This window comes from Lactuca sativa, chromosome 2 (genome assembly GCF_002870075.4).
Source record: "Lactuca sativa cultivar Salinas chromosome 2, Lsat_Salinas_v11, whole genome shotgun sequence".
Classification (NCBI taxonomy): domain Eukaryota; kingdom Viridiplantae; phylum Streptophyta; class Magnoliopsida; order Asterales; family Asteraceae; genus Lactuca; species Lactuca sativa.
Window position 1 is genome coordinate 60,062,317 of NC_056624.2, and position 25,496 is coordinate 60,087,812.

Genomic DNA, 25,496 nt, shown 5'->3' on the forward strand with positions numbered 1-25,496 from the left:
CATAAATTCCATTACATGGCATTGCTTCAAAATACAAGACACCATTTAGATAAGCATAAATTGAACCATTCTCATTATTAAAAGAAAATTTAAATCCTTGTCTAAACAAACCATGAAATGAAATGATGTTTCTTGCCATATCTGGCGAGTAGCAACAATTATTCAAATCTAAACTTAATCCATTACTAAGCACTAAAGAATACACTCCAATCTTGGTCACAAGCGACGATCTTCTGTTCCCCATGATTAGATTTATTCTTCCATGCTCCACATCCCTATTTCTTCTTAGTCCCTGTAATTCAGAACAAATGTGGTAACCACACCCGGTATCGAGGACCCAAGAAATAGCATGAGATGAATCATTAGATTTAATTGTGTAAATACCTATGAAAGACGGCTTGATCTTTCCTTCCCTGATGGCTTGCAGGTATTCTAGGCAGCTTCTCTTCCAATGCCCTATTTTGTGGCAATGGTGGCACTCTGCCTCCTTTGGGTTAGGGTTGGGCTTAGCAGGATCAACTTTGGTCCCACTAGAAGAGGAACCATCTCGGGACTTTCCCTTGCGGTAGCTCTTAGATGGAGCCTTCCTCTTCTTGCCCCTTCCCTGCCCCATGGCCAAAACAGGAGCAGCGAGTGGATTGGGAGTGGGTGCAGCAGACTTGTCCTTGAGGTTGCTCTCAGCAACCCTTAGGAGACCTTGGAGCTTACTTAGGGTGACCTCTTCCTTGTTCATGTGGTAGGTCATCCGAAATTGGTTGTAACACGGAGGAAAGGAATGAAGTACCATGTCGATAGCTAAGTCTTCCCCAAAGTCGACATTCAACTTGCGAAGACGATCGACATACCTTTGCATCTTTTGCAAGTGTACGGTTAGAGATTCTCCATGTCCCATTTTAGCAGAGATCATGTTAGTGAAGATCTCGTAATGTTCCTGCCTCGTGTTTTGATGGTATCTCTCCAATAAGTCTTGATGCATTTCGTACGGATACATGTCCTCATTGGACTTTTGGAATTTGGCGTTCATTGTGGCTATCATGATGCAATGAACATTCGTCGCATCACGTTCATGAGTCTCAAAAGCAGTCATTTCAGCCGGAGTAGCGATTTCTGGATTGATCTTCTCGAGCTTCTCATCAAGGACATACTCATTGTCCTCGTAGCGAGCAATCGTGCGAATGTATCTTATCCATTCGCTAAAGTTTGTTCCATCGAACGTTACTTTTTGGCAAAGGCTCATCAACATGAATGAGCTAGCAGCAGCGTTGTTCGCGTTTGACATCTACAAATAGAAAGGACAAAGATTGATTAGAATTTGAATCCCTAATTATCACCCAATAAGAAAAATTAGGGCTAGGATCCAACAACATTGTTTACATATTAGAAAAGGGATGCCGTAGTCCAACATGCAAACAATTTGAAGGTAAGTGAATGACGATTCACTAATTCTCCACCATAAAAACCTAACTTTAAGTTCTAAATGTATTGAGAATTCCTAGTTTTCAATGAGATTCATTGAAATTTTCAATGGCATGTTTAAATCTCGATATGCCCCTCTCGTTTGTGACTAGGATGCCGAGGATCACAAAGTGGGTGTGAATAACCATGCAAATCTACACGGTGCCTTCATTGTAACAATCACCTATTCGATGTGCCGGTAAACAACACACGCTCCACCGAACTATGATAAACAATGAATCACCCTTTGCCACCTATGCTTAGAACCAATTAGTGTGCCGGTAAACCACACATGCTCCACTAACTTCTTAGCAAGGGTGCAAAGTGTAATTTCATGGGATTGCATCAATTCACTTTTCCTAAAGTAACTAGGATTGGGAATTTGAAAAACATGTAGTTACTTTGTATTTAATATTATACTTTTAATGTGGAGATAGAGTTGCCCTATCCTACCCGTTCGGCTAACGACCCTCCACCGATCAAGCAAGCGGTGGGTGTGAGTGTACACCCATTAAGCGCCATTTTATAGGCAACAACCTTATACCCACCTTATACACCGACTTCGTGAATGAGGCCTACTAACAGTAAGACTAGCATTTTAATTATACATATATATATATATATATATATATATATATATATATATATATTAAGCTTGTAATCATATAGTAGTATAGGGTTGAATTTTAAACTTGTAAAATTCTAGGGTTTGAAATTTAAATTGTCTAAATTAAACTTTTAATCACAAAACTTAAATTTCAAAACTTGAGGACAAGTTTTAAACTTTTCAAAACATAAGGGATCAAATAAAAAATAATTTAAATTAATCATTTAATCTCATAATTATCCATATTTGATTTATTTAAATGTTTCTTGCAAAATAATTTACCAATTGAATTAAAATAATCAATCAATTATCACATAAGGAAATTATTATTCAATTAATTGGTAAATATCTTTTGTTAGGTCAAGGATATACTTAAATATATGTTAAAATCGGATTTATATTGACCCATAAAGATAAAGGCAAGTTTCCTTAAGATAAACAACAAGAAATCCCGAAACCAGCTCCTTCTGACGCTCGAACTCGCCGAGTACCACAATGGACTTGCCGAGTTGAGGCCTACTCACCGAGTACACTATGGTACTCGCCGAGTTCATCAGGCAGAAGGAAAAAAAAACGATTTTGCAATTAACAATCAAGCAACCAATGCATTAATTCAATAGAAACCAATCAAGGCTCTGATACCACTCTGATATATTTATATAAGTAAGACTTGGAGGACTTAGGACCGATATCTCGCCTTATTTCCTGTTCTTGTTTGATTGTGGGCTTAGGGTAGTAGTTATCTGTCCGACTGTCGTTGACTTCTTAGTTATATAATCTGTATATCAGTATGGGATACGAATGTTACTGCTTTCACTTAATGTTAAAGTCACTAACGTGCCAAGAACCATCCCCACTAAGATAACCATAATAGGTATGGTTACGGTTGCTACAGCTACTACTCGCTAAAGTCATTACTATCTACACTATAATACTCACTATTACTAGACGATACACTAGTAAGAGAATACACTATGATCAATACTAAAAGATTACTACACTATAACAATAGAGAAAACACTAAACAAACAATAATACACTAACCCGCTATGAGATACTCTATTCGCTATCCACTACACCCGGAGTTTTCCAGCAGGGAGACGACTCTACATGTATAGATCTATACGGGGCAGACGCTATTACATCCCGACTGTTAATCTCAGTCCGCGCCGTGCAGGCCCGGGGATGCCACTACTTCACTATACTGTGCATGACTGGGAAGGTCATGGGATCCTCTATTATCCTCACTATTAGTGATATACAAGGAATACTCTACAACTACTCTAAAATACTACACTAAATGTTAAACTACATCCCGAAGTAAGTAAGTATCTATCACTAAAGGAAGCTTGCACCTCTATCACTGATTTCAGGCTTAACCTATTCTATCACATTTATTATTTGGAGATTTGCCAATATACTTTACTATAAACGGTTTCAAAGAAATGAAGAATGCATACTCTTCACAGATTGTCACTTAAAATGTATTTCCTGGAAAAATATGGGATTTTTCTAAGTTTCTACTACTTATGAATATAAATGATACATTTTTCGCACTAATGCTTTGTATACAAAAACTCACACTGAACTCTTATGAACTCACCAGCTTTACGCTGATAATCGTTTTCAAAATAACTTGTATCTTCAGGTCAAAGATAGACAGGTACAAACGCGGCATTTTTGGAGAAGGTGGAGCACACAAGACCCATCTCTTATTTTTGATTTACTTTTGGGTGATTGTTAAACATTACAAAACACACTTGTAATTAAATTCACTATGTAATGTAATGGTTGTATGTTTCTTGTTTTTACCATTATGCAATTGTGATGATACCGTACACTACGTCATCCACCCCGAAACGTATTCCGCCGTTATCGGTTTTGGGGTGTGACAGATTGGTATCAGAGCATTGTTTATAGTGAATCAAGTATATCAACCTATAAAAGATATACGAACTATAAACACTTCGGGACTAAAATACTCTGACCAAGAATATATACTGTTAAGTATCTGAAAGATCTAACTAAGTATATATATACACATCACTATAAAACACAGGAATCAGTATTGTCCTAGAACAAAACGAAAGTATTAAGATTGTTGGGCAGCGCAATTTGGTTTAGAGACATATGGTCACATTCAGGATGATGTAGCCTGATCAACTACGTTTTCCTGAGAGTGACTAGCATGTGCCTAAGTTTGGTTGTGATGTTGCAACAAGTCTAAAACTTACCAACAATACCACAATAACGCTAACATAAGAATACTATAGGAGTATTCTGTATCTCTAGATTATACGTATGTGTTAACAAAAAGGGTCGTTACTAGTAGGACAATAGATGCTAAGTGGATACACCACGATTACATGTGATTAGGGCGCTATAGACTCAGAATCTACAGCCTTTGCTTCATTCCCTGTTCTTGTTTGATTGGGGGTCTGGAGTTAGGGTGGTTTATTCGAAGGACTATCTTGCTTCGGTTACATGTAATCAGTATGCACTATGCAAGTATTGGGTCAACTAGTAATGATTCTTCCTATAAGTATCTAGAATAGTACGTCTATTAATCTTCTTTTCCCCCTTTCTCGCGTAGATAGCATGGCTGGCTTCCATCTACCCGGTGATCTGTACTTTCCGAACCAGGGCAATGGAGGATGGCTCGAAGAGGAGTCAGACGACGATCACCCTATTCCTTTGGATGATCATCATGCTGAAGGCTTCTCGGATAGCTCGAGCTCCGAGCCAGAAGTCAACAACCAACCTCCTGAAGCCCCGAACCCTAACCCCCGACCGGCATTTCAGGGCCCCACTCCTATGTGGGCAATATCCTTGCGCCGATGGAGCGAGGAGCAGGGTCAGCCTTTGCCTTACAATGGAGACCGAAGTTTCTACAACATAAGCGAAGGAGGATCAGCGGATCGGGTTCTGCCCATCATGATCCGAAGAATTGCCAGGAATGTTGAGCAAAGTCAAGCTACCATTGGTCGAGTTGTAGAAGTGGATGCCAACTCAAACCTCAACACTGTTCGCATCCGCCAACTTGAAGAAGCCGTGGACAGGACAAGGAGGACCAACAAGGCTCTGCAGCATCAGCTGGCTGCATCCCGAGCTGAAGTTAGGGAACTCCGAGCACGCCAAAGGACTCATGATCGACACCTTCAAGAAGTTATGCGTCAAGTAGAGGATCTGAGGATTCGCCCGACAAGCAACCGTCGCCAGTAGAAGACATCTAGTTACCTCACTCTTTTGTTTAAAGGACTAGCCTTTTGTCTCTATGTTCCATAGGTCTCTTGTCTGTAAACATTCCTAGTTTAAAAGTACTCTAGTTGAACCTCTAAACTGCCAACATTTTCTCTATGGTGTGATGTAAGACCTACTGCTAGGTCAATTTTCATGAACTTCTGTTGCATCATTAATACCAGTATATTGGCAGATGATTTCTCTATTGCTATAACTCTTACCCAGATCTGGATTATGTTGATTTAATCCACGAAACGCTCTATTCATGTTTGCAATAGGCTCTTACTATTGCTATCATTTCTATGATCTTCCAGTGAAGGATGCCTCCACGAAAGCGTCCCAGCAGAGGAAGACCCGCAACTCAAACCCCTCCTCCTCCTCCACCACCTCCTCCTCCTCAGTTCGATCCGGTGTTATTCCAAACGGCTGTGACTGCGGCTGTAACAGCAGCCATGGCCCAAATGAACTCGGGTGACGCGAGCGGAGGAAATTCTAGATTTGGTGAAGTCCACCAACGAGTGCAGGGATGCACTTATAAGGACTTCATGAATTGTAAACCTGCCTTCTTCGATGGTACGGGAGGGATTCTGGCATTGTCCCAATGGTTCGAAAGAACCGAAGCTGTATTCGAGATGTGCTCTTGTCCCGAGGAGAGCAAAATCAAGTTCGCTACTGCTACCCTCACAAACAGGGCTTTGTTATGGTGGAATGGCCATGTCAACGCACTCTCCTTGCTCACAGCCAATGCCATGGGTTGGGACACTCTAAAAGATCTTATGAGAGGAGAGTACTGCCCTAGGGGTGAAGTTCAGAAGCTTGAGGAAGAACTCTGGAACCTCAAGACGAAGGGGACCGACATAACGACTTATACGGCCAGGTTTTGCGACTTGGCGGCTATGTGTCCCAACATGATCCCCTCTGAAAGCAAGAAGATTGAACGTTACATCTTGGGTTTAGTGCCCCCGTATCGAGGAAATGTTCTGGCCTCATGCCCTACCACTTTCGACAACACCAAAGAATTGGCCCAAAGTCTGATCAACCACGAAATCTCCTCCACTCCAGCAACAACAACCACAACCACCACTGCACCATCCGGATCATCTGACAGAAAAAGGAAACGATGGGATAAGAAGAAGGGCAAGAAGACTCAAACCACCTCTAAGGACCAGCAAATTGTGGCGGTCCATGCTGCCACCTCTCCAGCCGCACCAGCTGCTCCAGCCCCACCGAAGGCTTATAGTGGAAACTTGCCTAAGTGTCCCAAGTGCCCTTTTCACCACAACGGTCCTTGCCGTGAATTGCAGTGTTCCAACTGCGGACGAAAGGGCCATACTGTCCGATTTTGCAAGGCCCCTCCCAAACCTATCACACAGGTTCCTGGTACGGGAGTGACCCCGACTTGTTATGGCTGCGGTGAAGCGGGCCATTTTAAGAAGAACTGTCCGAAGACTGAAAATGCTGGGGGAAATGGAAGGTTACTTGCTATCGGTCACAATGAAGCGGTAGCCGATCCCACGGTGGTCACGGGTACGTTTCTTCTCAACAACTCTTATGCCTGTGTCTTATTCGATAGTGGTGCAGAAAGAAGCTTCATAAATCAAAACTTTAAACACTTACTCAAACAAACCCCCCAACCACTAAAAGAAACATTCGTCGTAGAAATGGCTAATGGGAAGACAGAAAGCTCTAATGAAATCTATATAGGTTGTACTCTCACGTTAGATGATCACCCCTTTTTAATCGATCTTATACCAGTCTCAATCAAAAATTTCGATGTCATTGTTGGTATGGATTGGCTAAGCCTTCACTACGCCGACATCCTATGTTCCGAGAAAGCCATTCGCCTGAACCTTCCGAATCGAGAGACCCTATTGATATACAGAGATAAGCCAAGTGCAAACCTTCGTATCATCTCTAGTATTCAGGCTCAGAAATACTTGCGCAAGGAATATCGCGCCTTTCTTGCTCACGTCGTCGACACTAACCAGAAATCGAAAGATCCAAAAGACATTCCTGTAGTATGCGATTTTCCTGATGTCTTTCCGGAGGATCTTCCAGGCCTACCTCCCAAACGACAGGTTGAATTCAGAATCGACCTAATCCCAGGAGCTACCCCTGTAGCTAAGTCGCCCTACCGTCTAGCGCCCGCCGAAATGCAAGAACTATCCGGTCAACTCAACGAACTACTCAGCAAGGGCTTTATAAGACCGAGCTTCTCACCTTGGGGAGATCCGGTCTTATTCATGAAGAAAAAGGGTGGGTCATTTCGGATGTGCATCGATTATAGGGAACTCAATAAACTCACGATCAAAAATCGCTATCCTCTCCCTCGTATCGACGACCTATTCGACCAACTCCAAGGAGCAAGTTACTTCTCCAAGATTGATCTTAGATCGGGGTACCATCAGTTACGGGTGCTCGAGGAAGATGTTCCAAAGACAGCCTTCCGAACCCGCTACGGGCATTTTGAGTTCGTAGTAATGCCCTTTGGACTAACTAACGCCCCCGCAGTATTCATGGACTTGATGAATAGGGTATGTCGTCCATGTTTAGATCAGTTCGTCATCGTCTTTATTGACGACATACTTGTCTACTCTCGGAGCGAGGAAGAGCACAGAAATCATTTACGATTAGTCCTGGAAACCCTGCGATCCGAGAAGTTGTATGCGAAGTTCTCTAAGTGCGAGTTTTGGATCCGAAGAGTTGAATTCTTAGGGCACGTGGTCAGTGAAGACGAAATCCACGTGGACCCCTCCAAAATCAAAGCTATTGAGAACTGGTCAGCACCAAAGACGCCTACGGAAATTCGTCAATTTCTAGGCCTCGCTGGCTACTACCGTCGATTCATCCAAAATTTCTCTCGGATTGCGAAACCTCTCACCATGTTAACACAGAAGGGTGTACCATTCGACTGGGAAGAGAAACAGGAGAAGGCATTTCAGACCCTGAAGCGAGCCCTATGCACCGCACCAGTGTTATCCCTTCCCGAGGGGACAGAAGATTTCGTCGTATACTGTGATGCATCCAATCAGGGGCTCGGTTGTGTCTTGATGCAACGAGGCAAGGTTATCGCCTATGCCTCGAGACAGCTAAAGAACCATGAAGTGAACTACACTACTCACGAGCTCGAGTTAGGAGCGGTCGTCTTCGCATTAAAAATCTGGAGACACTACTTGTATGGGACAAAGAGCGTGGTGTACACTGATCATAAAAGCCTCCAACATATACTAAACCAAAAAGAACTCAACATGAGACAGCATCGATGGGTCGAGTTACTTAACGATTACGACTGTGAAATTCGATATCATCTGGGGAAAGCCAACGTAGTAGCGGACGCCTTGAGCAGAATAGAATATTCCGGACGAAGGACCAAGTCGTTGACAATGACCATACATTCACATCTATCCACGCAGATCAAAGAGGCTCAGATGGAAGCTTTAAAGCCTGGAAACGTGACGGGAGAATCCCTGCGCGGAATGGATAAAAATCTGGAGGTTAAGGGTGACGGAGCCTATTACTTTATGGACCAAATCTGGACTCCACGCCATGGAGGTTTTAGAGATTTGGTTATGAGAGAAGCACACAACACTCGTTACTCCGTTCACCCGGGTTCAGATAAGATGTATCTGGATCTCAAAAAGCTATACTGGTGGCCGAACATGAAAGCGGAGATCGCTACCTTTGTAAGTAAGTGACTTACTTGCGCGAAGGTCAAAGTAGAATGTCAAAAGCCATCAGGACTCCTCCAACAACCGGAAATACCAGAATAGAAGTGGGAGCGGATCACAATGGACTTTATCACCAAGCTGCCCAAGACAGCAGGTGGATTAGATACCATTTGGGTCATCGTTGATAGGTTGACCAAGTCTGCCCACTTTCTACCCATCAAGGAGACGGACAAGATGGAAAAACATACTAGGACTTATATAAGAGAAATAGTGTGATTGCATGGCGTCCCTATATCTATTATATCAGACAGAGATAGTAGATTCACCTCTAGATTTTGGCAATCATTACAAAAGGCACTAGGGACGAGGCTGGACATGAGTACAGCCTACCATCCGCAGACTGACGGGCAAAGTGAGAGGACGATCCAAACATTGGAAGACATGCTGCGAGCTTGTGTGATCGACTTCGGGAAATCGTGGGATACACACTTACCTCTTGTGGAGTTTTCCTACAACAATAGTTATCATACGAGCATCAAGGCAGCACCATTTGAAGCCCTCTACGGCCGGAAGTGCAGATCCCTGTTGTGCTGGGCCGAGGTGGGAGACACTCAGTTAGCTAAAGGACGAGTTCCTGACAGCGCCCTCACTGGTCCAGAGATCATTCGAGAGACGACCGAGAAGATTGTACAGATACGTGAACGACTAAAAGCCGCTAGGGATCGACAGAAAAGCTACGCCGACAAACGAAGAAAACCCTTGGAATTCCAGGTGGGAGACCGGGTCCTTCTGAAGGTCTCACCCTGGAAAGGCACGATACGCTTCGGGAAGCGTGGAAAGTTAAACCCAAGGTACATAGGGCCGTTTGAGATTCTTGCTAGAATCGGCCCTGTAGCTTACAACCTAAACTTACCCCGCGAGCTAAGTAACATACATCCTACTTTCCACGTCTCAAACTTGAAGAAATGTGTGTCTGACGAGACTCTCGTGATTCCTCTCGACGAGATCGAGATCAATGAGAGCCTCAACTTCGTGGAAGAACCTGCGGAGGTCTTGGATCGTGAAGTAAAACGGACGAAACAAAGCCGCATCCCAATTGTGAAAGTTCGGTGGAACGCCAAGCGAGGACCGGAATTCACTTGGGAGCGTGAGGATCAAATGAAACTCAAATATCCTCATCTCTTTGCTTAGTAATATTGTAGTAGCATATCTGTTGTACTCTAATTTTCGGGACGAAATTCCCCTAACGGGGGGATGATGTGACAACCCCAAATCTATTTCCGTTACAAATCCCATTTTCACTAACGGAACGTGTCACTATACGTTATTTTATGTAATATTTGGAATCGTCAATATCCGAATATCTAAATTTATGCATGGCTTGATGATTATCATAAGAAATATAACTCGTATGTGTTAACCCCGTTTAACCTAATAGAGTTGTATTACCTTTTCAACCACTTCACCCGGGTAAAAAGTTTTAACCCAGTTAACTTTAAACATCAGGTAGCCGTGTATCGGGTGCGATACCCGAGGCATATGAAATGAGTGTACACAACATTTGAATACTCTTTTACCACACACCCACTCTCTCTACTTTCTCTCTCTAGACTCGAAATCGACCCCGATTCCGCTAATTTCCGACTTCCAAATGTAAGTACTCATCCTCTATCTTAATCTAGTCATGCTTCATCGAATTTGGGGGCCAAAATCATAGGAATCAAGGACCAAAGAGGAGTTTACAGCCTAAGAAGCTCCTTAGGCCGTAAACCCCCAAAATCATGCCAAAGATCAAGTTTTTCCTTCTTTTAAGCTAGTATACTAATTAAGGAATATATCTAGAAGAGTTTGGACACTAAAACACAAGGATTTGTTGCTTAAAAAGGAGTTTACGGCCCAAGCTTGTGCTTAGGCCGTAAACACCTTAAACACCCCAAAAATCTTGGATTTAAGTCCCAAAAACTCATATAGGGTGTTTAGTATTTTAGCCTTGACACTAGTAAATGTTTAAGTACATCAAACAACACCATTTGAGGACAAAATGAGGAGTTTACGGCCTAGCTTAAGCTTGGGCCGTAAACACCCAAAAAGTTGTGTCAAACAAGTCCCTAAACCACTCAAATGCATGTAAGGAATTTAGCTAAGGCCTTTGGAGGTGTGTTGTACCATTAAACTTCACATTTGGTGGCAAAATGAAGAGTTTACGGCCAAGGATGTTCTTGGGCTGTAAACTCCCCAAAAGTTCATGCCAAATTGTCCCAAAACTCATTATAGGGCCTTCTAGGATTTATCTAAGGTGTATGAGACCATGTTGTACCATTAAAACATACATGTTGAAGGATTTATTGGAGTTTACGGCCCAAGAACAAGTCTTGGCCGTAAACTCCCCAAAAATGTCACACATTAAGAGTTTAATCCCTCCCTCTTAGTCCAAAACACATACCATTAAATTAAAGAAGTGATATAAGGCCCTAAACATACATTTTGGAGTGTCACAAGAGTTTACGGCCAAGCCTAGGGGGCTTACGGCCGTAAACTCCCAAAGGATGGCCTTTGGGCCATAAACTCCAAGGGAGTGAGCTCATGGACCCTCCCGTAAATCATTCATGGCCTTGTACCACTCCCGGGAACCCTTTCTAGGCCTTAAAACCCCGAATACGATGCTAGAATGTCCAAATACTATAATGAAAAGCATAAGATGATTAACTTCTTGTAAAATACATATTTCATATGACATTAGGGTCCTAAAAGGTGCTTAAGTGGTTATTTGGTACCAAACGCTCAACCGACACTTTTACCCGATTTACCCGATTCACCCGATTTCCGCGATTTCAGGTGAGTTCATACCCCTTTAATGAACCTTTCAAATGTTTTAAATGTTTTAGGGGGGAGATAAAAGTTGCTTATAAATGTTTATGTAAAGTTTTACAGAATGATTTCCGAGTTACAAGGATTAATCACATGTGATTCACTACCCTTAGTTTAAATCACATGTGATTTGTCCCTATGCCTTATAAACGGGTTTCACCCTTTTCGAACTATTTCTAAATAGTGAATCAGATTTTAAATGTTCTTTTGGAAAAATACTTTTATTTAATCAATTTACTTATAAAATGTAACCACTATGATATATTTATATAAGTAAGACTTGGAGGACTTAGGACCGATATCTCGCCTTATTTCCTGTTCTTGTTTGATTGTGGGCTTAGGGTAGTAGTTATCTGTCCGACTGTCGTTGACTTCTTAGTTATATAATCTGTATATCAGTATGGGATACGAATGTTACTGCTTTCACTTAATGTTAAAGTCACTAACGTGCCAAGAACCATCCCCACTAAGATAACCATAATAGGTATGGTTACGGTTGCTACAGCTACTACTCGCTAAAGTCATTACTATCTACACTATAATACTCACTATTACTAGACGATACACTAGTAAGAGAATACACTATGATCAATACTAAAAGATTACTACACTATAACAATAGAGAAAACACTAAACAAACAATAATACACTAACCCGCTATGAGATACTCTATTCGCTATCCACTACGCCCGGAGTTTTCTAGCAGGGAGACGACTCTACATGTATAGATCTATACGGGGCAGACGCTATTACATCCCGACTGTTAATCTCAGTCCGCGCCGTGCAGGCCCGGGGATGCCACTACTTCACTATACTGTGCATGACTGGGAAGGTCATGGGATCCTCTATTATCCTCACTATTAGTGATATACAAGAAATACTCTACAACTACTCTAAAATACTACACTAAATGTTAAACTACATCCCGAAGTAAGTAAGTATCTATCACTAAAGGAAGCTTGCACCTCTATCACTGATTTCAGGCTTAACCTATTCTATCACATTTATTATTTGGAGATTTGCCAATATACTTTACTATAAACGGTTTCAAAGAAATGAAGAATGCATACTCTTCACAGATTGTCACTTAAAATGTATTTCCTGGAAAAATATGGGATTTTTCTAAGTTTCTACTACTTATGAATATAAATGATACATTTTTCGCACTAATGCTTTGTATACAAAAACTCACACTGAACTCTTATGAACTCACCAGCTTTACGCTGATAATCGTTTTCAAAATAACTTGTATCTTCAGGTCAAAGATAGACAGGTACAAACGCGACATTTTTGGAGAAGGTGGAGCACACAAGACCCATCTCTTATTTTTGATTTACTTTTGGGTGATTGTTAAACATTACAAAACACACTTGTAATTAAATTCACTATGTAATGTAATGGTTGTATGTTTCTTGTTTTTACCATTATGCAATTGTGATGATACCGTACACTACGTCATCCACCCCGAAACGTATTCCGCCGTTATCGGTTTTGGGGTGTGACATCTAGGCTCTTTCAAACCCTAAAATCGTCCACCCCTTATCCACAAGGAATCACTGCTCAAAATACAACTATCATACAATTGACAGTTTATGCCCCTTTATTCAATTAATCTCTTTAAGTCACCAAATTAATTCCTAATTAATTTATGACCTATATTAATCAAATAACAATATTATTATTCCTTATATTATTCTCATAATATATTAATAATATTTCTTCTCTCATTATAAATCATCCTGTCAAGTTGCTATGGTGAAGGCAACCCAAAAGGACCATGCACAACCGGGTCAAATACTTGCCAAATATAGTTGTAGCCTTAGACACTATTCCGACAATCTTTTGGATGTTACAAGTTGCTATCAGAGCCTTGATTTGAGTGAATTGGAGGAACACTCGTGTGAATCCACTCTCAAACTTAGGTAAAAGGTTTTCAAAATGGTTTTCAAAATACATATGGAGAATGCGATGTGTACGATCAGCCGGAGCCAGTAAGTAGACCCAAAATACCATACTATTATTTGATATTGGTATAAGTTAGAACAACATGGTAGTGATAAGCTAGGGATCTTTAGGAATTGTATGATAGAATTACTTGATTATGTGATGCCTTAGTTCCTATAGAGTTCCTTTGTTTGGTTGTTGTGTGACTCTTTCGCGTGTGAACTGGCTATGGAGTGGATACGATATGTTAAATGCTACATGGTTTAAAGGATCTTAGGCTGAGGGGTTTGGTCCTGCTTCGCAACTCTTGTCTGAGTCCAACCGTTGTGGAATTAAATCTTTTAGCCTAATATTGTTTAAATTGTCGGGCATGTGACTATATTCATGTGATAGTCATCTGACACCAATGGAGAGTCGTGCAACAATTATGTATGGTGAGTCATATGGGTTCAGTCGGCCAGTCGTGTTATTGGATGACATAGCAGTGGTTTCCCTAGTTTGGGTGCAGTTCATAGCGGGTTGGTGTGAGGAAGGATTAGCCCCTCTTGAGAGAGTAAAGGTAGGACGAAGATGCGAGCGAGATGCTGGGAGTCTGAGATCGAGGATTTCATAGGAGGATCTTTCAGATTTTATTGCATTTTAGTATCAGTCGGCTCCTATGCACAAATGTTGCTTGCTTTGTGCTTTGTGGAACTCATGAGTGATGTGAGTTAGCCATTAAGTGAACATGTCAAGTCACATGTGAAAAAGGTTAGATAATCTCAGAGTGACATATTTGACCCTGTTGTGCAACTCTTGTCTAAGTCCAACCGTTGTAGGGATGAGTCTGTTACCCGAAGGATTATCTGAGCTTTGTTGCATGTGATTGTATCCATGGAATGGCTAATTAACATTGTGAGGAGTTCTTCAGCAGCTGATGGCAGAGAAGTGTGGAACCCTAGGATAGCCTAAGTAGTCCTTTAGTGTGGTTGTTTCGCTATTGAGAAGGTTTCAGGAATATATTGTGACTAGGTCGTAGAGGACCTGAGATAATTCTTGAGGAAAGTATGGATAGGTGTAGAAGGTAGTATTAGGCCCATACTATTAAAAGCACATGATCCATACTCGATTCAAGGAAGATTTCGGGGAATCTAAGGGCTGGTCAGGGAAGATAGCATGGTTGGATACCATGGTTCGAGGCAATGATTCTGTATTTGTCGATCTTTTGGCTTGGCTGCTCAGGCTAGGATGGGTTTTATGTTTGTTTATGTGGCAACCCGATATTTCGAGACAATGTAATGTAAAACCAATCAAATTTAGGTCAAAATATAACGTTCCTAAAATCTTATTTGGGTTAAATAAAGTAGTAGGAATCGTATCAAGGTTTTCGTACATATAAAGAACCCTAGAATCCGAGTTATAACGAAGAAGTTATGACCAACCAAAGATTCTCGGCAAAACCGGCAACACCGATTAAACGAAAAACGCGAAGTTTCAATACAATATTTAAAAGCCTTAAGTATCTAAATAAAAGTTATAGATAACATCAAACCGTGAGCGTACATAAAAAGAACGTCCAAATCTGACATCGTATGAAGAAGTTATGATTTTTCCAAGGTTCGGGTATAGCAGTAGACAGCTAAAAACTCGAAATAGAGCTCGTGATACTTTTGACCAAAACAACCTAAATGAGAATCGAAGGTCTCAACATTAGTAGCGCAACGGCGAAAAGTCTGACGAAAACGGACATCGGATGAAGAAGTTATGGAATTTTAACGGACTTTTCGTGTCCCTGCCCGTTAAACATAAATAATTAAAAATAAAGTCAAAATTTGCCGATGAAGTCTAAACGAGAGTTGTAGATCATATTTTTAGCTACGCGTGCATATAAAAAACGTCGAAAACGGAGCTCGTATGCGAAAGTTATGGATTTTACAAGTTCGGGGTCCAAAATCTGATGCTGTCAGGCCCCACGACGTGGCACAAGCTTGCCACGACCCGGCAAGTGACTGAGGGCGTCCAATCAATGGAAGAGGTTAGGTTTGACTCCTCACGACGTGGCCATCACTTGCCACGACGTGGCACACCCCAAAATTGCCCCTATAAGTAGATTTCAAGGGCTCCGAGTTCCATTGTTCAGTTCCTTTCTTTCTCGCGTTGAAACTCTGCGTTTAAGCCCCCGATACCCTCCCAAAGCCCCGGTTTTCACCTTCAAGTCCCGAAGGAAGGTTTTGTGTTCTCGAGATTCCCGAGATTCCCAAGAATCCCGATATTTTCCCGCGTTTTCAACTCTTCCTGTCGAAGTTCTGCTCGATTCTTCTCTCGACTACTTCAAATCAACCACTTCAATCAAGTGAGTTCATACCCCTAATCAATATTTTAAATGATTTTAAATGCTTTAAAGGGGGGGGGGGAATACAAGTAGAAACAAACATGTTATTGAATCATTGATATGTATTTTATAACTATGATTTTCATTTAACGGATTTCACATGCTACAAAATGTGATGCATGAAATGGTTTTACGTCTTAAAAACACATTGTTACCAAATGTTTTACCTTTGAAATGTTTATTAAAATGAAATCAAGTCATTGTTAATTGTTGTTCAAAACCCATAAGAGGTCTTACAAAACCATTTTTACATTCTTGAACTAAACTATGCATATACACTTATATTCTTATATATGTATTAAGTTTATAGTTTACATCTTGCATTTAGTTTCCCACACCCTTGAGTAGTAAGAGTGTATAAACCTACATGATCATCCAATTATATTACAGTAAACTATCATAGGGATAATTTGAAGATATCAAACATTATTTCTATTACAAGGAATCACACAAGAGTCAGTTCATTCATGAGTCTATACTAGTACATTTCCTGATACATGAGTACTTACAGATGCTTACCTGATACATGAATATGTTCACATATACTTACCTGGATACTTGTACTTAGAACTAAGAGGATAATTTATTAGTACTTTCTGTGTAAATTATATTTCCTATCCCGGTTCAATGGGGTATCTAGGCGGGACTTACCATTCCGAACCCCACTGATTAGCACCAGTGGTCGATGACCATCTTCGGAGGTCTAAGGTTACTACTTATATTAGGAAGATCGATTTGGGACTAACCCTTCCACCCACCTGCTGCGGCTACAGAGGACAATTGGACAATCTTCGGATGTTCATTAGGTTATACATTTCGCTTAATGCGATGTTGTGTTGGTCCTAGTACCCAGTGACAACACTTACTGTAGTACATTTTCCTATTTACTTTATTTTGTGATACATTCACATAAACGATGAGTTAGACTAAGCACTTTTAGTACTAGTCAATACAAAGGAAAAACTATCATTTTACAAACAAAACATTCGAGTCTTGGTAGAAGACTACACTTCATACGTACAGAACATTCGGGTCTTGGTAGAAGACTACATTTCATATTTATAGAAAATAAGGTTTTTTCTAGGGATTTCATACTTACTTCAACATTTTCATTTAAAGGTTTACATGGCCTTCATAACAGATTTTCACAAACAAGGCAATGACACTATTATACTTATGAATTCACCAGCTTTAAAGCTGATACTTGCTTTCAAAATAACTTGTATTCTCAGGTCATCAGTAGACAGGTACGGAGGCCAGGTTTTGAGAAGACAAAGCAGACAAGTCTCGTCTTTTATTTTGATTGTATATTTTTGGTGTCTTATTACATAAAAGAACACACATGTATTAAACTTTACTTATAATGCAATGGATGATTTTGTTGCTTGTTTATTATATTACACTGTTGTGATACTGTACATGACGTCCTCCACCCCTGAACGTTTCCGCTGTTCGTGGTTTTGGGGTGTGACAGATTGGTATCAGAGCATTGTTTATAGTGAATATAGTATATCAACCCATAAAAGATATACTAACTATAAATACATGGGATTAAAACACTCTGTCTAAGAGTTATACTTTTAAATAATAAAATATTTAACAAAGTATACGTGCCTGCATTCATACTAAAATCAGTGTCACAACGACAAGAACAAAAGTATTACGATTGTTAGATATCACAAGTAAGCCTGGGGATATATAGTCAGTCTTGGGAATAGCATAGCCTGATCAACTATGCTGGTCCGAGGAGTAATTAGAATATGCCCAAGAATGGTTGTGATATGGCAACAAGTCTAAAAACTTACCAACACAACCATAAAGAAATACCATTGGGGTATTTGGTCTTACTGTAATTATCTTAGTCAGTTCGTCTATTTTAGCTATTCCTTCTATTGTTGGGCTATGGGGATTTAGTCCATGAGACACATTCATTAATCATTAATTCTTATCCATTTCGTCATCTTTAAACGTATAGTTAAAGATGCCGCCACGCCGAAGTACAAGACGTAATCCAAACAACGAAGCACCGATACCACCACCTCCACCACCACCTGTACCTCTTCAACCACCTAATCCTTTTGATGCCACTATGTTCCAGGCAGCTTTCACAGCCGCAGTTGCAGCTGCTGTGTCATCAATCAACGCGCCTGCCCCTAGTGGATCAGGAACAGGGGCACCACCCTTGAACCACGGCGAAAGCCATGGACACCCTCGGGAGTGCACCTACAAGGACTTCACTAACGCCAAACCCCGCAGCTTCAATGGAACTGGTGGTGTTATGGTGTTGAGACAATGGATTGAGAAGATGGAATCTGTCTTCGAGATCTGCGGATGCCAAGAAGGCAACAAGGTCAAGTTCGCAACTTGTACCTTCTCTGATCGAGCACTAACATGGTGGAACAGCCATGTTAACTATCTAACTTTGGTGGTGGCGTATTCCATCGGCTGGGAAAAGTTGAAAGACATGCTGATGAAAGAATACTGTCCTCGAGGTGAAATACAAAAACTCGAGCAAGAATTCTGGGGTCTACAAATGGTTGGATCCGACATCACTACCTACACAAATAGGTTCTGTGATTTGGCAAACTTATGTCCGGATATGGTTGCTCTTCAGAGCAAAAAGATCGAGAGATATATCTGGGGACTGTCGCCCCAGATCCAGTCAAATGTGATCGCTTCCAGGCCTATTACCTTTGATAGTGCCAAGGAACTAGCACAATCTCTTATCGATCACCGGAAACCTCAGAACACAACAATCCCTACACCTGTACCCCAAGAGTCCAGCCCTGGCAACAACCAGAAAGTGTGGTCTAAGAGGAAAAAGGGGGCTTCACAAGGATCCTCCAAAAGACAACAATTTGTGGCAATCAATGCTGCCACAGTGACACCCGTTGACCCCGCGAACCCCTTACCAGCAAAAACTTATGCTGGGTCTCTCCCGAAGTGCACCAAGTGCAACTTCCACCACCATGGACCTTGCAAAGACATGCAGTGCTCTAACTGCAACAGGAAGGGACACACAGTCCATTTCTGCAAGACTCCAACAGCTCAAGCTGCTCAGGTTCCTAACGCCGGTATGGGCCAAGCTTGTTACGGATGTGGCGAAGTGGGCCACTACAAAAGGAACTGCCCTAAAGCAGGGATGGCTGGAGGAGTGGGAAGAGTTATGGCCCTAGGCCACGAGGAAGCAGTAGCTGATCCTACGATAGTTACTGGTACGTTCCTCCTCGATAACTCATATGCTTGCATACTTTTCGATAGTGGAGCCAAGAAAAGTTTTGTAAGTCACAAATTTGCACACCTGCTTAAACAAAAACCATGTGCATTAGGTAGTTCATTCACGGTAGAAATGGCTAACGGGAAAACAGAAAGTACAAACTGCATATACATAGGTTGTACTTTAACTTTAGATAGCCATACTTTCAAGATAGATCTCATGCCAGTTACCATTAAATGTTTCGACGTCATCATCGGTATGGATTGGTTGAGTCTTCTATGTGCTGACATTATGTGCTTCGAAAAAGCAGTCCGTCTTAACCTTCCTAACAACGAAACTTTAGTTATCTACGACGACAAACCTAGTACGACCTTCGCATCATTTCGTGCATTCAAGCACAAAAGTGTTTGCGGAAGGAGTACCATGCATTTCTCGCACACGTCGTCGATACCAGCCCAGAACAGAAAGACATCCAGAAAATCCCAGAAGTACGCGACTTTCCCGACATATTCCCAGAAGAACTTCCCGGTTTACCACCACAACGCCAAGTCGAGTTCAAAATCGACTTAGTGCCAGGGGCTACCCCCGTAGCCAAATCTCCTTATCGTCTTGCACCGGCTGAAATGCAGGAGCTTTCCAGTCAACTTAACGAACTTCTCAAGAAGGGATTCATTCGACCAAGCTTCTCACCATGGGGAGCACCAGTCTTGTTCGTCAAGAAGAAAGATGGATCGTTTCGCATGTGCATATACTATAGAGAACTCAACAAGCTTACCATTAAAAATCGTTATCCCTTGCCCCGCATTGACGATTTATTTGATCAACTTCAAGGAGCCAACTACTTCTCGAAGATAGATCTGCGATCCGGATACCACCAACTACGAGTGTTAGAGGAAGATGTTCCCAAGACAACCTTCTGAACTCGTTACGGGCACTACGAGTTTGTAGTGATGCCATTCGGATTAACTAACGCGCCCGCAGTATTCATGGATCTGATGAATAGGGTGTGTCGTCCTTACTTGAATCAGTTCGTCATCGTCTTCATTGATGACATACTAATCTACTCTCGAAGTAAGGAGGAGCATGGTCAACATCTCCGAAAAATCTTAGAAACATTGCGTGCGGAGAAGCTCTACGCAAAGTTCTCGAAGTGCGAATTTTGGATTCGTCGAGTCGAATTTTTGGGCCATGTGGTTAGCGAAGAAGGTATACACGTGGACCCTTCCAAAATTAAGGCCATCGAGAACTGGTCAGCACCAAAGACACCTACTGAAATTCGTCAATTTCTAGGTCTAGCTGGCTACTATCGCAGATCATTCAGAACTTCTCCAGCATAGCGAAACCTCTTACAACCCTGACCCAGAAAGGCGTGGTCTTCGACTGGGAGGAGAAATAGGAGAGAGCGTTCCAAACGCTCAAACGAGCCTTGTGCACCGCCCCAGTACTATCCCTTCCCGAAGGAATAGAAGACTTCATTGTCTATTGCGATGCATCCAATCAAGGACTCGGATGTGTGTTGATGCAACGAGGTAAAGTCATCGCCTATGCCTCGAGACAACTGAAGACACATGAGGTTAACTACACAACCCACGATCTCGAGCTAGGAGCAGTTGTGTTTGCTCTGCAGATCTGGCGACATTACCTATACGGTACCAAAAGCACGATCTTTACAGACCATAAGAGTCTACAGCACATCTTCGACCAGAAAGAGCTCAACATGAGACAACGACGGTGGGTCGAGCTACTTAGTGATTACGAATGCGAAATTCGTTATCATCCGGGTAAAGCCAATGTAGTAGCCGACGCCTTAAGTCGGAAAGAATATACTGGTCGTAGAGTCAAATCTTTGACTCTAACCATCCATTCGCACTTGTCCACACAAATAAAGGAGGCTCAGCTCGACGCTTTGAAACCTGAAAATGTGGCGGGTGAATCCCTTAGAGGGATGGATAAGAACTTGGAAGTCAAGGGTGGCGGAGCCTTATACCTCATGGATCGGATCTGGACACCGAAACACGGTGGCTTCAGGGACTTGGTCATGACGGAAGCTCACAACACTTGTTATTCCGTCCACCCGGGTTCAGATAAGATGTATCTGGATCTTAAAAAGCTATACTGGTGGCCTAACATGAAAGCAGATATTGCTACCTTCGTGAGTAAATGCCTTACTTGCGCAAAGGTCAAGGTCGAATACCAGAAACCCTCCGGTCTTCTACAACAACCGGAGATGCCAGAATGGAAGTGGGAGCGGATTACTATGGACTTCATAACCAAGTTGCCCAAGACGACGGGTGGACTTGATTCCATATGGGTCATCGTCGATAGACTGACCAAGTCTGCACACTTCCTACCGATCAAGGAAACAGACAAGATGGAGAAACTTACTAGAACTTACATTAGGGAGATTGTAAAATTGCACGGTGTTCCTTTATCTATCATGTCAGACCGAGATAGTAGATTCACTTCGAGGTTCTGGCAGTCATTACAAAATTCCCTAGGAACTAGGCTGGACATGAGTACAGCCTACCATCCACAGACCGACGGGCAAAGTGAGAGGACTATCCAAACCCTAGAAGATATGTTGCGTGCCTGTGTGATTGACTTTGGAAAAGCTTGGGATACTCATTTACCCCTTGTCGAATTCTCCTACAACAACAGTTATCACACGAGCATAAAGGCAGCTCCATTCGAGGCCCTCTATGGCCGGAAGTGCAGATCCCCTCTGTGCTGGGCTGAAGTGGGTGATACCCAGTTAGCTAAGGGACGAGTTCCTGAAAGCACTCTCACGGGTCCGGAGATCATTCGGGAAACGACAGAGAAGATCGTTCAAATTCGTGAACGACTAAAAGCCTCTAGACACCGACAGAAAAGCTATGCCGACAAGCGTAGGAAACCATTGGAGTTCCAGGTGGGCGACCGAGTCCTACTGAAAGTCTCATCCTGGAAGGGCTTGATACACTTTGGAAAGCGTGGGAAGCTCAATCCAAGATACATAGGGCCTTTCGAGATTCTCGCAAGAATCGGCCCTGTGGCTTACAAGCTCAATCTACCGAAAGAACTCAGTAACGTACATCCTACCTTCCACGTGTCAAACATGAAAAAGTGCCTATCTGACGAGACTCTTGTTATTCCACTCGACGAGATCGAGATCAACGAGAGCCTCAACTTCGTGGAGGAACCAGTAGAGATCATGGATCGAGAGGTCAAGCAAACAAAGCAGAGCCGTATCCCGATAGTGAAGGTGCGCTGGAACGCAAAGCGTGGACCGGAGTTCACTTGGGAACGTGAGGATCAGATGAAACTAAAATACCCTCACCTTTTTGCTTAGTTATTTGTAATTTCTTACTTGCTTAAGTTCTAATTTCGGGATGAAATTGCTTCTAACGGGGGGATGATGTGGCAACCCGATATTTCGAGACAATGTAATGTACAACCAATCAAATTTAGGTCAAAATATAACGTTCCTAAAATCTTATTTGGGTTAAATAAAGTAGTAGGAATCATATCAAGGTTTTCGTACATATAAAGAACCCTAGAATCCGAGTTATAACGAAGAAGTTATGACCAACCAAAGATTCTCGGCAAAACCGGCAACACCGATTAAACGAAAAACGCGAAGTTTCAATACAATATTTAAAAGCCTTAAGTATCTAAATAAAAGTTATAGATAACATCAAACCGTGAGCGTACATAAAAAGAACGTCCAAATCTGACATCGTATGAAGAAGTTATGATTTTTCCAAGGTTCGGGTATAGCAGTAGACAGCTAAAAACTCGAAATAGAGATCGTGATACTTTTGACCAAAACAACCTAAATGAGAATCGAAGGTCTCAACATTAGTAGCGCAACGGCGAAAAGTCTGACGAAAACGGACATCGGATGAAGAAGTTATGGAATTTTAACGGACTTTTCGTGTCCCGGCCCGTTAAAAATAAATAATTAAAAATAAAGTCAAAATTTGCCAATGAAGTCTAAACGAGAGTTGTAGATCATATTTTTAGCTACACGTACATATAAAGAACATCGAAAACGGAGGTCGTATGCGAAAGTTATGGATTTTACAAGTTCGGGGTCCAAAATCCGATGCTGTCAGACCCCACGACGTGGCACAAGCTTGCCGCGACCCGGCAAGTGACTGAGGGCGTCCAATCAATGGAAGAGGTTGAGTTTGACTCCTCACGATGTGGCACACCCCAAAAATGCCCCTATAAGTAGATTTCAAGGGCTCCGAGTTCCATTGTTCAGTTCCTTTCTTTCTCGCGTTGAAACTCTGCGTTTAAGCCCCCGATACCCTCCCAAAGCCCCGGTTTTCACCTTCAAGTCCCGAAGGAAGGTTTTGTGTTCTCGAGATTCCCGAGATTCCCAAGAATCCCGATATTTTCCCGCGTTTTCAACTCTTCCTGTCGAAGTTCTGCTCGATTCTTCTCTCGACTACTTCAAATCAACCACTTCAATCAAGTGAGTTCATACCCCTAATCAATATTTTAAATGATTTTAAATGGTTTAAAGGGGGGGGGGGAATACAAGTAGAAACAAACATGTTATTGAATCATTGATATGTATTTTATAACTATGATTGTCATTTAACGGATTTCACATGCTACAAAATGTGATGCATGAAATGGTTTTACGTCTTAAAAACACATTGTTACCAAATGTTTTACCTTTGAAATGTTTATTAAAATGAAATCAAGTCATTGTTAATTGTTGTTCAAAACCCATAAGAGGTCTTACAAAACCATTTTTACATTCTTGAACTAAACTATGCATATACACTTATATTCTTATATATGTATTAAGTTTATAGTTTACATCTTGCATTTAGTTTCCCACACCCTTGAGTAGTAAGAGTGTATAAACCTACATGATCATCCAATTATATTACAGTAAATTATCATAGGGATAATTTGAAGATATCAAACATTATTTCTATTACAAGGAATCACACAAGAGTCAGTTCATTCATGAGTCTATACTAGTACATTTCCTGATACATGAGTACTTACAGATGCTTACCTGATACATGAATATGTTCACATATACTTACCTGGATACTTGTACTTAGAACTAAGAGGATAATTTATTAGTACTTTCTGTGTAAATTATATTTCCTATCCCGGTTCAATGGGGTATCTAGGCGGGACTTACCATTCCGAACCCCACTGATTAGCACCAGTGGTCGATGACCATCTTCGGAGGTCTAAGGTTACTACATATATTAGGAAGATCGATTTGGGACTAACCCTTCCACCCACCTGCTGCTGCTACAGAGGACAATTGGACAATCTTCGGATGTTCATTAGGTTATACATTTCGCTTAATGCGATGCTGTGTTGGTCCTAGTACCCAGTGACAACACTTACAGTAGTACATTTTCCTATTTACTTTATTTTGTGATACATTCACATAAACGATGAGTTAGACTAAGCACTTTTAGTACTAGTCAATACAAAGGAAAAACTATCATTTTACAAACAAAACATTCGAGTCTTGGTAGAAGACTACACTTCATACGTACAGAACATTCGGGTCTTGGTAGAAGACTACATTTCATATTTATAGAAAATAAGGGTTTTTCTAGGGATTTCATACTTACTTCAACATTTTCATTTAAATGTTTACATGGCCTTCATAACAGATTTTCACAAACAAGGCAATGACACTATTATACTTATGAATTCACCAGCTTTAAAGCTGATACTTGCTTTCAAAATAACTTGTATTCTCAGGTCATCAGTAGACAGGTACGGAGGCCAGGTTTTGAGAAGACAGAGCAGACAAGTCTCGTCTTTTATTTTGATTGTATATTTTTGGTGTCTTATTACATAAAAGAACACACATGTATTAAACTTTACTTATAATGCAATGGATGATTTTGTTGCTTGTTTATTATATTACACTGTTGTGATACTGTACATGACGTCCTCCACCCCTGAACGTTTCCGCCGTTCGTGGTTTTGGGGTGTGACAGATTATACAGAACATTCGGGTCTTGGTAGAAGACTACATTTCATATTTATAGAAAATAAGGGTTTTTCTAGGGATTTCATACTTACTTCAACATTTTCATTTAAAGGTTTACATGGCCTTCATAACAGATTTTCACAGACAAGGCAATGACACTA